The 13,649-nt window shown below is 37.8% G+C and overlaps 1 protein-coding gene across 11 annotated transcripts in view; it reads left to right on the top strand.

Moving 5' to 3' along the window:
* The window catches only part of PEX5L (peroxisomal biogenesis factor 5 like), a 244,140-nt gene that overhangs the window by 94,533 nt on the left and 135,958 nt on the right, over nt 1-13,649 (top strand). The gene's annotated exons all lie outside the window — the stretch shown is intronic.

Here is a 13,649-nt window from a genome sequence, read left to right as displayed (position 1 = left end):
ACCTGAGACTGGATAATTTATAAAGAAAAGAGAGTTATTTGGCTTACAACTCTGGTGGCTGGGAAGTCCAAGAAACGTGGTGCTGGCATCTGCTCAGCTTCTGGTGAGGGCCTCATGCAGCTGGCAGAGAAGCAGAAGGGAAAGTGGGTATGCCAAAAAAAAAAGAGCCAAAATGAGGAGGAACTTCACTTTATAGCAACCCACTCTCACACTAACTAATCTAGTCCCACGTGTGAGAACTCACTATCACAAAAATAGCATCAAGCTCCCCATGATGGTGGAGGCCCCATGGTCCAGATGCCTCCCATCAGGCTCCTCCTCTTAAAAATTCCACCTGCGACATTGCTGCCCTGGGAATTAAGGTTCCAACGTGAGTTTTAGTAGGGACACTCAAACCATGCAACTACCAAAATAATTGTGACTACCTGCAAACTTTTATAGATAGGAGAAGAATTACTAGATTAACTTTAAAAAGATGTATATCTCATTATTAAAGTGATATACGCTCATGGTAGAAAATAAACAGCAGAAAAATACAAGTTTTGAAAAGAAAGTGAAAATAACCCATAAGCACATCCCACGTGGGCTGGAGGCCCCAGTGGCCCAGATGCTCATGGTAGAAAATAAACAACAGAAATATACCCATGGTAGAAAATAAGCAGCGGGAAAATACTTACAAGTTTTGAAAAGAAAGCAAAAAACACCCATGAGCACATCCCACAATATGGTCATTTCTACTATTTTGTTGTAGCTCCTACAAATCTTTTTTTCTATGTATATACGGTTTTCTTTCATTGAAGTCACACTGCATGGACACTTTAATTCTGAAACTTTTTTACATAGCATTACACAGTATCATTTTCCCATGTTATTATAAATTATTCAAAAGTATCATTTTTGTGACTACAGTAGCATGTTTCATGCTGTAAATTAGGACTCTCTGCCCCTTTGCCCCTTTGCCACTACACTGCATGCAACTCTTTTTTTTTTTAATTCTCATATAATAAAAAGATCATACAAGCCTTTGTAAGCTTGGTTTCACTTCTGGGTTTATTCATGGCCAAGTTATTTCTGCCAAAATCAGGTCCTTTGCTATCCAAAATGCTTTAATATTGACATCTGAACATTTATAACAGGGAGGCACATAAACACATATCTCTAATTTATGATATGGAGCTAGTAAAAAGAAAATGCTTTTTAAAATACATTAATTCAATCAAATGCTACCACATAAGGAAATCAATATTTTTGAGATGATAGTTTCCAAACAATTAGAGTATTAGTATTGAGCCCTTTTGTGTGTTCAGCAAAAACCAGAACAAGGAGAGTAATAAATGGCATAGGGAATACAAATTGATATTAGATTCATACTAATATTTTCTGGTTAGATAATGCTTATTTGCTTCATGTTGCATCAATGGAAATAAAGTGGAGAGAGTATAGACTTTGAAAACAGTAACTGAATTCAACTTCCAGGTTTGCCATTCAGTAATTTCATTTTTTACTAGGCAAGTTGTTTAACCTCTGAGACTCAGAGACCTCATCCACAAAGTAAGGTTCACAGTGTCCACCTTATCATGTCACTTGTGCTAAGGATTAATTGAGACAATGTGCATGAAGGTTCTTAGTGCATGGTACATAACAGAGGCTTCATAAATGCTAGTTCTCACTACCATTTCTTTTCCCTAAATAGCCTGGTTTACTCAACAGACATTTAGCTTAATCCCTGGTTCAGTACACACAATCTTTCCAATCTTCCTTCCATATATATACATAGATCTTGCCATATCCACTTGTGCAGAAATGTGCTATATGTAAATGCAAATTTTACTCTACGAAAATACATATAAGATATCCTCCAGAGTAGCAGCTATTCATATGCATGAATTGTATGCCAACCTGCTTGATCTGGATAGAGTTGGTGCAGGTTGGATGTAACAGCAAGCTGGCCAGAGCATTTGCGCTGCTCATCAACCGCCACGCCAAATTCAGCAGATCTGCCTGGCTTGTCAGAGAGGATATCCCTTTCTTCCTTTGTGTCCTATTGGGCCTTTCTGAGTCCTGGAACAACCTTCCCAGCTAGAGAAGTGTTCTCCTGCCATCGGGCATGTCAGAGTGGGTCAAAATTCAAACATAGGGAACAGACTGCAATCTAAAGCAGTGCTACTCAAGATAGTCCTAAGACCAGCAGATCAGTACTACCTAGAAGCAAATTTGGGGAGTCTGCAAAGGCCTACTGAATCAGAATCTCTGAGGGTGAGGCTCTTCAGGTGAGCCTGGTGCTTGCAAAATTTTAATTTAAAGTGAAACTTCATTCATTCAACAAATGTTAATGGAGCTCCTGCTTCTCTCCCCATTGCTCACTTGTCACCAAAAACACTGGCCTTCTTGCTGAACCTTGAAACAGGAGGAGGATGAAGAGGAAAGACTTTTGATGTAACTACACAGAATGGTTAAAATTCCATTTGTATTTCATCAGTGTTTCTAGTTCCTTGTGTTTCATCAATGTTTCTAGTTCCAATTTTCAGACTAGTTTCCAATTTCTTTTAGAATTTTTAAAATTCAGTTAAAGTGCTTGCTGTTTAGCGATAGAAATTTCACTGGTATTGAAATTAGTTTTCTCAAAAAAAAGAGAATTGTATATTGCTCCATTATCTCCAGTCACTTCCTCTAGGACAAGCTTCCCCAGAAAATACCGGCATTAGCAGCATGAGCTGATAGCTTTGGCACAGAAGGCACATGTGCTCATAGCACTTACACAGCAGGTGGCCATAATCATTTCCATGACTGGCTGTCGATTTCCTGGTAACAAGAGTCGCTTGGGTACATGGGCAGGACAAACACACATGGTCCAGAACAGCCATCAGTGCTAAAAACAATTCAAGATATATGTGGATCAAAGTCAGGGGTCATTCATTATGTTAACTGAAATAGGCCAGGTGCAGAAAGGCAAATACTATGTGATCTCACCTATATGTGGATTCTAAAAAAGTTGAACTCATAGAAGCAGAGAGCAGGATGGTGGTTACCAGAGGCTGGGGGTGGGGGCGGGGAGGAGTTGGGGATATGTTGGTCAGAGGATACAAAATTTCAGTTATTCAGGAGATCAAGAGATCTATTGTACACCATGAGGACTATAGTTACAACAATGTATTGTATTCTCAAAAATCTCTAAGAGAGTAGATTTTTAAGTATTCTAACCACAAAAATGCTAATATATGAGGTAATGCATGTGTTAACTAGCTTAATGAAGCTATTCCACAATGCATGCATATTTTAGAACATCATGTTTTACATGATAAATATATGCAATTTTTGTCAATTTGAATAATTAACTTTTTAAAGTCTGGGGTCATGAATTACTTCATCAAAGGTATCTTTAAAAAAGTTAAGAACATGAACAGAACTTAAATTAACTTTTATTTTTCCAATTTTAAATTAAGAATCAAATCTAATAATATTTGAAATCCTCTCTCTCATGCTTTTGAAATGTCTTAAATGCATTTGCCTGGTACTCATTCCTTAGAATATCATAAAGCAGAATTTGGCAATACCAAAACATTATTTACCTTTATTTTGTTTAAAACATGAAGGTAGATCTTTTGTGGGGAGGTAGGGTTATTTTGTTTAGGGTTTTTTTGGTCTAATTTTAAAGCTTATCCTTGCTCATATATGAAACTCAAGCAAATGTAAACAGCAAAATAAAAAGCAGCTCAAATTCATCCTAGGTAATTGCTGTCAATATTTTGAAAGGCATTCTTGCATATGTCTCTTTATAATCACACACACACACACACACACACACACACACACAAACTTTATATGAAAAGGACTATACTATACCTGAGGTTTTGAACCCTATTTTTCCCCTGCTTTCCATGTCCTGGAGATCTTCCAGTCTCCATAAATATAAATATAATTTGTCTTTTTGAATAGCTGCATAATTTTTGTTTACTGGGTTATCATAATGTATATGATATGTTACCTATTTATAGACAAGTATGTTGCTTCTAGTTTTTATGACTCTAAATAAGATTAGGATAAACATATCCTTGTACATGGAAATCTTTGCACATTTCTAATTTTATCACTAATAGAAATAACTAGCAGTGAAATTAGTGATAAAAGGCCATATGCATTTAGAGGTTTGGTTCCATCAGCAAACTGCCCTCCAAAAACACTGTCAAACTTTTTAATCTTTGCCAATCTGATAGACAAAAAATGGTGTCTCATTTTTATTTCTATTTCTTTCATTATAAATGAAGTTAAAGAAAATTGAGTTTAGATACATGTGAACTTAACTGATCATCTCAGGAACCCTGTGGTTAACACTGGAGTTAATTGGGCTGTGCTATATCTAATGAATTTTTCATTTATAAGCTTGGAAATGTTGCATCTTTGAACCTCTTTAGAAAAAAAATTATAGCAAGTTTCTCTTAAATGAAGCAGATAAGAATAATTTAAATACATCAGAACATACGGCTTCAGGCATCTTGTCATTTTTCTAAGATATTTAAAATCTTGAAAAAAGTATTTGGGAAAAAGTCAAACTTTCCAATGTGGTTCTATCATTATAAATAATTGCCAAAAGCTATTTCAAAAGCCGACTGTGAAGAGATTAAAAGTCAGGAATCCTGGGCTCTCTGTTCCAAGTCTGCCCCTAACCAACTCAGTGACCTTGTGAAATGGACTTCACCTCTGTGGTCTTCAGTTTCCTCCTCCAAAAAAAATGGAAGGGATTGAATAGATGTCCTCTGAGGCCTTTTCCACCTGAGATGTGATGATGATCTTCATTCTCAGGACAGTAGTTTTGCCAGGTCCATAATTGACAGAGGTCCCAATCCTGCCACCAATTGAACTCTAGCCCACTATCTTGAACACAACAATAGACACTCAGCTTAAATCTTGGTCAAATGCAAAGAATCCATTTTTTATTTGAAAAACATTTAATAATCTAGACAAGTTGGAGAAATGTAACCTTTATTTCTGCATGTGAGTGGGTTTGTGTGTGTGTGTGTGTGTCTTTTTCAATTTATTCATTTCTTAAACATTTGTTAGGTATCTACTGTCTTATAGGCTACTGCGGGAAATACAAGGCTGAGCAAGACAAATATTTCCTTCCTCAGGGAACTCAATATCTAGTGGAGAAATGGACAAATAAGCAAACAGGGATTGTCTGAAAGAAAACTGTGCCTAAATAATACCGTTTCTTTCTCAAAATTTACATTTGTATGAGATGGCATTTTCCTTTACCTCCATGTTGCTACAGAGATAAAGATGATGAAAGGTTTAAGCAAGCATAAAATGCCTTTCAAAAAAGCCCCAAATATTTGGACCTCTTTTAGAGTAAAATTATCCACTTTAAATGACAGATCCTAACAGTTCCTATTATTTTAACTGCTCAAATATGATTTCAACAACCGGGAAAGCATGAGGCATATTTAAAGCCCAGACTTGGTTATTTTGTCTTAGTAAGTTAGAGAAAGACCAGACATAGTACAGGACAAGTCTCAGGGGTAGTGCCAATCAATAAGAGACTCCTGTGGGTAGGCAAAGCAGCATATTTATGGAGCACCACAAACTTCAGTTGTACTGACGCCAGTGGCCAGTTTCATGGATTCCAGCATGTGGGCAGAGACCAGCATTGCAGAAGCCAGACTGGGTGATATCAGCATCCCAAGAAGTTAGAATTTTGCAACTGGAAGTTATTTTATATATAACAGGAGTACAGCAACTAATCTAGGATTAAACTGAACGTTAAGCCTCTGGAAAGGAAGTTAGACACTGTCTACAGAAAAACAATGTGGTGTACAAAGCAGTCGATAACAGAAAACAAAAGTCAAAAGAGAAACACAGTTTTATGACCTAGTGCAGTTATTCTCAAACTTCCGCATGCATCAGAATCACCAAAGCTCATATTGCTAGACTCCCACATCTAGAATGTCTGATTCAGTAGGTTTGGGTAGGACCAAAGAATTTGTTTTTTAAAAAGTTCCTAGGTGATATTGATGCTTCTGGTCCAGGAACCACACTTTGAAAAATACTTACAGAACAGCCCAAGAACTCACTCAGGCTTGGCAACTCAGACATAAAAACCTTGTTTTCAAAATTGAGATTGTGAAATGAAGGGGAATATGTGGAAGCCTGTGGTTTTAAACCCAGCTGTGTCCTGTCTAATAAACAACAAGAGAACCAGAAAGAGCAAGATAGGTCTACACAGGTCACCGGGACAGATTTTTAAAAACATGGGTGGGGACAGAGTGACTGACACTGGAGATGTGATTGGTTTCGGAAAAGATGTCATGGGAGTTGAAGGTTATCTATGATCTCAGGAAGAGGCAGGGGCAGGTGCATTAGGCAAGAACTGGTCTTAACGTCCACAAGGACTCATCATCATCTCTCTGAACCAGGGGCGTTTGCTGAATGCAAACACGTGCCTGTTCTTTGTGTATACTTAAAGAGTAGTTCTATATCTAAATTCTGCTCCAAACTATAAGGTTTGATCCTATGAAGTTACCAGTATTTAACACCTTCTGACTTACCAAAAAAAAAAAAATGGCAACTTCACAAGATGCAACCTAATACAATATGAACTGAAAAATAAATGTAATATAGAATATGAACTGAAAATAAATGCAAAATTCTTTATACTTAGCTCTCCTCTTTTGTCAAATAAATTTTAAATGAGGAATCAATTTTTAGGTTTTCTATATTTAGATTTAAGTACTTTGAGGATTTTTCCATCGCAGATTTTCCATCCTTGAAACAACTTGCACAGAATTGACTCTGATCTGCTGCCCCCTGCTGTCAGCTAGGGAAGCAACCTGATTTTTAACTGTTGAGGAGGCTAGAGCTAATCCTTTAGACAAAAAAAGAAAATCAGGGTTTCTAAACATGTCACTTAGGATTATCCCTTGTTTGGGGTAATCCTTGCCAGTACTTTTCCCCATTCGAAGACTATTGAGACTTGATGGGATAAGTCATTATCATGTGAGCCCTACTGGGCTGACATGTTTCCCTTTTTGGATATAACTTAACAGTTAGAAAAGAAGGATAGAATTGTAGCTGGACTCTCAGTAACTCACACTAATGATAGGGACAGCTGTTTACAAATTTCAGTCATCAGACTAAGGAGAATGTATGGAAAGGTAATGGCATGGAGGGGCTTCAAGCCTGGATCTTGATGATTTTGCTGGAGAGAGTTAGGATTTAATTGCCTTCCACAAAAACTGGGGCTTGTGCTCCAGTAGTTTTGTTCTTTATGTGATAAAAACGGAATGAGTATAAGCCAACTCTAGGTCTTCACCCTCAATTTTTCTCTGTCACATCAAAAGGGACTGCTGGGTTTTTATAAGAATCACTGAGTTTTAGATCTAACACAGAACTGTGCTGCCAGTGGTAACTGATGGTTGCTTGCAGGAAATGACGGAAAATGCTTAAAATTCAATCCAGAATCAGTTGGAGAGTTGAGATTGTAACTCAGATACACAACTGTTTAAATGCTGCCCCTCACTACCCAACGCTTGTTGTAAATGGTTTTTAAAGGCCCCTCGACACATTGTTCGAAGCTTGAGCTGGGAGGGAAGGGTGTGTGTTCCCAAGAGGCCCTAGCACTGTCTCAGTCCCCACCCTCAGCCATTTGTAAATGGCTCTTTGTCTCCTGGAACCTCCTCCAAAAGGGGTGAGTACAGGTGTTCCCAGTTGGGTCACAGGCTGAAAATGTTGAGAATGGCTATTCTGAATTATGGTTGTAATTTAATCCGGCAAATATTATTGAGCTTCTCTCTGTAACAAAGTAGGCTCTGGTGACGCAGGAGCATAAAGTCCGCCCAAAGGCTCACAATCTGGCTTCCTATAAGTGTGAACAAACTGGTTTTACTCAACTATTACTGAAGTAAAGAGAAGTGTTAGCAAATGCTAAACAATTATATGAAAAGAACAGGCAGATAGTCCCTGGACCCACTGATCAACCTTAACATAAATAAAAGTGGAGAAACAAGACCTGTGCATTCAAATGCATTGCCTGAATTGGGATGTGCGGGAAGCTTAACATACAGAGTGACTTTCAAAGATTTAGTCCCAGAAATATACACTTCATTAATAATATTGTATGATCACATGTTGAAATGATAATTTTTCAATATGTTGGGTTAAATAAACTATTACAATAAAAAAGAAAATTATTGGCTAAAACTTCCCCCATTTAAACTGCAAACTAGTGTGCTAGTGACATGAGCATTTGCTACAGTTTACACTATTTCTCACCATATGAAAACCAAAATCTTTAACTTAGCTCACAAGGCTACACAAACGATGCCGAAGGGCAGGTTTTGTTTTTTTAATATCCAATTCCTTGCAGATTGATGATTTTCTAAAGACAATAACAATTAATTTTTCAAATAAACGAAATGAAAAAAGTCACACAAAATGCAAGCCCAATTTTATTGTTAGTTTAACAAACATAAATTTACTTCGTGAAATGGCTATAAAAATTTCTACAATGTAGACTTCCAATTTTTATACTCGCCTCATCCCCAACAGGATAGCAAACAGTTCACGGTCCATATACCACTCTTTGAGTGACACAGGCTAGCCCCTGCCTACCTCTCCGTATCCCTCTCTGCCGGCAGCCACAGTGGCCTGTTTCCCTTCTTAGAACATGCCACTCCCCTTACACTGGCAGGACTCCCAACCCCTCTTTGCCTAGTTAATCAGAACCATCTTTCAGATTTCAAGCCACAAGCCTCTGTCTTTACCCTGACAGCCTAGACCCTAGTCAGGGTCCCTGTCTGTGCTCCATTGTACCATGTGCTTCTCTTTATCACACGTTTCACCATTTGGAGGAACCTGACTCCTTCACTAAGCTGTGGGCTTACGGTGATGGTATCAGTTTTGCTCACCAATGATCCCAAATGCCTAGGACATACTACATACTCAATAAATACTTGTTTAATTAATAGATAATTAAAATATAATTTGAGCTCATAAAATTCAAACTTTCATTTTGTAACTGAGAAAACTAACCTATAGAGAGTTTAAGCAATTTGCTTAAAATTTCCAAGGATATATATATTCAAAACTAAGACCCAGATCTGCGTAAGTCCACACCATTACTTTTTTCCTAAACACACTAAAATAGGGCATTACCCAGAAATCATAAAAATCGTTTTGGATGGTGACCATTTCTATGAGTTGAACCCATTTCCAAAATTATCCAGAAAGTTTACACAGTTAAACAATATTTTATTTTGTATCTACTCATTCATTTCACAGATATTTGTTGAACACCTACCATGTGGCAGGCATTACTCTAAATGTTGTGAATGTGGCAGTTGTGTAGAAAGCCCAGGGTTTCCTGAACAGCCTCTTTCTAGTGGGAGAGACAACAGCAAACACAGAAAAAGACCCATAGTTGGTGATAAGTCCTTTGCACAGAATTAGCACAAGATAAAGGGATAGAGGGATTTTGAACAGAATTAGCACAAGATAAAGCGAAGGAGGGACTATTTTGGATGATGTAATCAGGAGGCCCATCTGAGGAGGTGATGCTTGAATTGAGACCCGACTATGAAAAGTGGTCAAGGAGTTCTGGTGGAAAGCAGAAGGGACGGCAACTGCAAAGCTTTGAGTTGGGAACAAGCCTTAGTAAGTTCCAAGAACAGCAAGTGTGGCTGGGCAGGAGGGGGTTCTGACTCCAGGATGAATGAGGAAGTAGGATCCGATCTTGGCTGGCTGGTCCGAGGACACTGATGTAATCTGATTTGGCTTTTCCTCTGGTTGTTAAGGAGAGCACTGTGGGGTCAGATGGAAACAGGCCAGCAGCAAGAGGAGTCCAGGTGAGAGATGAGAGTAGGGTAGCAGCAGTGGTGGTAGCGAGAAGTGGTCGCATTCAAGATTTGTTGACTCTGCTGATGGATTGGATATTGCAGGTAAGGAAAAAAGAGAACTTGGGATACTTGCGAGGCTTTTTGACTTGAGCAATTGAGTGAATATTAGTGCCAAAAACAGAAATATTGGAAAACTCAGGAGAAACATTTGGAGGGGGGAGATTTCTTTTAAATCAAGAGTAAAGTCATGTGTGGAGTAAATAGCACACAGCGTAGACCACAGAGAGAAAACAATTTTCAATATGGTCCATCAGAAACCTTGTGATGCTGACATTTTCTCTAATAATTTTACCTGTGCTTATATGTTGTGATATATTAAGTATGTGAATAAGAAGATTTGGACAGAGTATTAGACAGAATAATTAAATCAAATAATTGAAATATTAATACTTTTTTAGAATATTGGTATCATTTTTGTTTGTTTTGCCTAATATCGTTAATTTTCCTAAATTTACAGATAGCGAGTTAAAACTGTTCCTTGATAATATGTAGCACTATTTACAAAACTATTTATTACAGCAATGATTCTAGTGTCAAAATAGGAAGTAATCTAAATCATCATCAATAAAGTAAATACATATATTCTTATAACTGAATATTATTATGCAGATACAACGAAAATAAATTTTTTATGCACTGATATTGGAAAATCTTTAAGATGTATCCAGTAATAAAGGCAAAGTATACAATAATTGGTACAGTATGTTACCTCTTGTCATTAGAAGGGTAGGAAAATAAAAATATGTATACAGTCTGTGTTCACTTGCATGAACATGAAGAAACTCTGGAAGGACACATAAAAAAACTAACCACAGTGTTTATTTACGGACAGGGCATGATGGATGGGTGAGCTAGGTAGATGGGGAATACGAGTGTGAGGAAGATTTTCTACTAGATGCCTTTTTAAAATTTTTGAACAATATCAATGTAACACCTATTCAAAAAAATTAAATTAAGAAAAATAACATTAGGCAGAATTTAAAGAATGACCAGAATTATTATTGAAAACACACTGTGCTGCCAATAGAAACTTTTTAAGCAAGACACTTCCACTGGCCTCTGAGCAGCCTCCCTGGGAAAGGGAAGATGAGCTTCTGATGTAAACTCTTTCCTCTTTTGGACTTTCTAATTCTTACCTCTCAGATTCTGCACTCAGCCTTCCAACGTGGGTAAGAAAGAGAGCTGAAATGTCTAGAATCTAATATGAAAGTGATAAATAAATAATCTTATTATATTTGCTTGATTATTTTCTTCTTACTATGCCAAGTTAAGTGCTTTGCAGTACTTTTTTAGAATTCATTTACTCAAAAAAATTATCTCTTAGGTGCAACATGCTGCTGTATACCCTAAAATATAAAAATTAATTTAATTTCTGTTGACTCTCTTGATACTTTTAAGATATAAGGAGGCAAGGAAATGCCATCCTTTTTGCAGGTGAGTATATTTCCATGGTCCTAAGAGATTATTAGGATCATAGAAATGCAGGTAAGTATATTTCCATGGTCCTGGCCTGAAATGGCTCAAGGCTTAATAAGAACAGCACATGCAATTTGCCAGTTTAGGAGGTAAAATCCACTTGCATCCATTGCCTTTCTAGGTCATGATAAGGATCAAATTTCACTTTTGGAAAAGACAGCTTGTCTCTCTTCTTACAGTGAGTGTTTACCGTGGTAAGAGTATGAAGTAAATTATTTCAGCTTTGCGTTTAGGTTTAAAAACATGCTTTCACTCGTTTATTCATTCCAAAAACATCAGTCCTCTCTCAGGGACTAGACATTGATGACAGGAGCGAGGGAGACATGAAGATGACGAGGCTTTGGGCCCCATCCCAAGAAGGTGGCATCTAGCTGGGGGAGTAATGGCATGGCCATAAATAACACAGTACATGGCAGAGATGATCGGTGTCTTAGGAAAGGTTCAGATAAAGAGCTCTAAGGAGACAGGTATCAGCTGAGTTGACAAAGCAACAAAATCTCATCTCGAGTCCCAGGCAAACGTCACAGATGTGGTCTAGGTCAAACCTATCCCCGATAGTGAAGCCTGAAAACCTAGCCTGAGAGCGGCTTTTTAACCCAGTGTTCCCAGTATGGCAGCTGAAGGATATCTCTTGATTATATATCTTAGTTTTGAGGTTTTTCTAAGTCTTCGAAGTACATTGCTCACTCTGATGCCTGAATAGGTTTTGATAGTGACTGTCGACATAAACATGATTTCACCTTAGAAATAAATTTAGTTCCGTTTTTCCCTGCAAGTAAACAAGGTCAGTAACTCCCGTTAGTCCAGCTGCATAGATGAAAATTGGCTAAAACTTCATTTAAAATAACCACTAATACTTTTTAAGCACTTACTGTGCTTACTTTATAAGCATTGCTTCATCTAGTTCTTACGTCAGACTTAGAAGTTAGACAGTTATTACTGTGCTCATATTACAGATGAGAAAATAGAGACGTAAAGAAATTATCTATAGTCATACTGTTACTAAGTGGGAGAGCTAGGAGTTCAATTTTGATCTGTGTGATTTCAGACTCAAGATCTTAAGCCTTATGCCAGTGATTTTCAAACGTTAGCATGTATAGAATCACTTGAAGGGGTTATTGAAACACAGCTTGATAACTTCACCTCTAGTTTCTAATTTAATGGTTTGAGAGTGGGCTACAAGAATGTGCATTTCTAACAAGTTCCCCTGTGATGCTGATGCTGAGGCTGCTGATGCAGGTGCTGCACTTTGAGAAGTGCTGCACTCTGTTACACTTCTACCAATGGTAGTTTCCCCGGTGTTCTTTGGAGAAACTTGAACCCAATCTCACTGGATAAATATTTATGCCAGTTCTCCCTTTATTGGAATAATCAAGAATTCACTGGAGATCTTTGAACAGACTAACTCACAGAGATTTAAAGCAAATATTCAAAATATTAAAATTCCCAATTAAATAATTCATTTTCTATGAAATGAATATGGAATTCTTTTTCATTAAGGGCAAGGCTGATCTTTCTACATGAATTATGAAGATTTTTAAATTAGTTGAATAACATTCTGATCACAGCTTATAATAGTTTCAGTGCATATTTTGTCCTTCAAACAGACATATGATACGAGAATTAAGAAAAGGGCCTGGTGTGGTGGTTCACAGCTGTAATCCCAACACTTTGGGGGGCCGAGGTGGGCAGATCACTTGAGACCAGGAGTTCGAGACTAGCCTGGTCAACATGGTGAGACCCCGTCTCTACTAAAAATACAAACAATTAGCCAGGCGTGGTGGCATGTGCCTGTAATCCCAGCTACTGGGGAGGCTGAGGTAGGAGAATCGCTTGAACCCAGGAGGCAGAGGTTGCAGTGAGCCGAGACCGTGCCACTGCACTCCAGCCTGAGCAACAGAGCGAGACTCCTTCTAAAAAAAAAAAAAAAAAAAAGAGGAAGCACTCAAATTCTAAAAACAGCACTGGACAATCAGGAGAAAGCTATCTTCCTGGCACATTTAAATAAAGGAAGAGGTGTTTATCTTACATCCCACTGTTGTCTCTTCCCAAAGCATCTTGTACTTTCTCCTTAATGGCATTTACCATCCTTGAAATTATCTGTGTAATATCTCTCATCTCTTCCAAATCCTAAACTCCACAAAGATTACATCTGTCTGTCTTGTTTGCCACATTCCCCCAGCCTGGGACAGTGCTTGGCAATATTTGTTGACTGGTTGATTTACTGCTCCGTGATCCATAATCTTACAAGCAACAAATCATAATCCCAGCAGTTACAAGTCTGTC

This window comes from Macaca thibetana, chromosome 2, assembly GCF_024542745.1.
Source record: "Macaca thibetana thibetana isolate TM-01 chromosome 2, ASM2454274v1, whole genome shotgun sequence".
Classification (NCBI taxonomy): Eukaryota; Metazoa; Chordata; class Mammalia; order Primates; family Cercopithecidae; genus Macaca; species Macaca thibetana.
This window is presented reverse-complemented; position numbering and strand designations above follow the sequence as displayed.